The sequence below is a fragment of the Spinacia oleracea genome, chromosome 4, assembly GCF_020520425.1.
Source record: "Spinacia oleracea cultivar Varoflay chromosome 4, BTI_SOV_V1, whole genome shotgun sequence".
Taxonomy (NCBI): Eukaryota; Viridiplantae; Streptophyta; class Magnoliopsida; order Caryophyllales; family Amaranthaceae; genus Spinacia; species Spinacia oleracea.
This window is the reverse complement of record NC_079490.1, coordinates 107,767,696-107,769,316: the sequence shown is the minus strand read 5'-3', so window position 1 is coordinate 107,769,316 and position 1,621 is coordinate 107,767,696. Positions and strand designations below refer to the sequence as shown.

General features: G+C 50.6%; 1 long non-coding RNA gene across 1 annotated transcript; it reads right to left on the bottom strand.

Moving 5' to 3' along the window:
* Window positions 1-414: 414 nt before the first annotated feature.
* Window positions 415-770, bottom strand: LOC130459269 (uncharacterized). Its single transcript, XR_008918547.1, has 2 exons — window positions 561-770; window positions 415-482 (listed from the first exon to the last, which is right to left on the bottom strand). It is a non-coding gene; the product is annotated as an uncharacterized lncRNA (long non-coding RNA).
* Between the last annotated feature and the right edge of the window lie 851 nt (window positions 771-1,621).

Sequence of the window (1,621 nt, the reverse complement as noted above, 5' to 3'; positions counted from 1 at the left end):
GAACAGGGATCAGCATGGATCAGCCTATCCAGGGCCGAGGTAGAAGTAGAACCCAAAGTTGAGTGGCGCCTCTTCCTCGTCAAACCTTGCTCGGGCTGCTCCTCCTCTCCAGCAGAGGGAACCTCCTTCTGAACCTCGGGGACCGCAGCTTCGGGGCCCGAGAGATCTATCATCTCCTTGTCTGGACTCTTCTCCCTCTCGAAGGGAAGATCAGCAGACTCCTTCTTCTCCCCAGCTACCTCAGGGACATCCGAACCAGGAACAAAATCGGCTTCAATCGCCTCCATCACCTCGGTGATATCCTGGATTTCGATCCCCAAAGCAGCAGATGGTTTAAGGGGAGAAGGGATGATATCTTCCTCGACCAGCGGCTGATCCACGGGCGGCGGTTCAGCAACCACCACACTCTTTAACTTCTGCCCTGGCAAGGGCATGAAGTGAAGAAGATTCTTAGGAGGAGGCATGACTTCCGAAACCGCTTCCTACATAGCAAGCGTTCAAAGATTAGTTTCCGAAAAAGGGAGAAACGAACTACAAAAAATCCAAGTCAGAACAAATACCTTCTCCGAGGGCTGAGAAGCCTTCGCTTTCTTCGGATGCGTGGACGGCCTCAAAAGAGTGCTACCCTTCCTTTTGCGTTGATCCTAAAAAGGGGAGACCAAGGGTCAACGAATATAAAAGAAGAAAAAGGAAGAAATAGAGAAAAAAGCGGGAAATACCCGGTTCCTAGATAAAGTGATATCTATCCGAGCCGGAGATGAAACCGAAGGAACGGCACGCGGCACAGCGTCAGTCCCAGGACCCTAAAAAGATGGTCCAGGACCAAGACGTTAGCCGACGGCCAACCGAAAAGAAAAAGATAAACAGAAAATCGAGCTTATAAATGAACACTCACCAGGTCCGAAGTTGTCTTCAACTCAGGAAGCACAACCTTCACAGGAACAGCTTCAACAGAAGAGGCGAAATCCCACGGATCAGCTCGAACTTCGGATATCCGAGCAACCCCCGAAGGAGACAACACGTAATCCTTCAGACGAGGATTACGAGGGTTATCTTTTCCGAACTTGTACTCGGGAGCCGGGTCGTGAATAGTCTTCAAATCCAAAGAAATGCCCAACTTCTTAGGATCAATGCAGCTAAAGCCGTACTCTGCAAAAACAAAGCACAAAACATGTCAGCAAAACGAAACAGGAGAGAGGACAAACTCACTGAAAAAACGGTCTCAGCCGAAAGACACCTACCCCTGTCAAAAATCCTGCTGAGACCGGCAACAGCAAGAATGTCCTCCCTCAAAATGTAATTGAGATTCGGGAGCCAGCTAGACGGCAGTCGATGGTTATCCTCTTGAGCCAAGAACCACTGGAGGAGGTCCACATAGTGGCGATGGTTCCGATCTGGAGCTGCCACACCCCTCATATCAGGATCAGGAGCCACGAACCACTTCGGAGGACGATAAAAGTTGGGATGCTTCGGATCCGTCGGCACACGGACGAGCAACCACTCCGTCTTCCAATTGTGGTCAGAGCTAAGGTAGGGGTACGCCGTGATGTAGTTCGGATCCCCCCTCTTTCGGGACTTCTTGTTGACAATGGTCCACCAACCATACCCATCACCCTTGGAA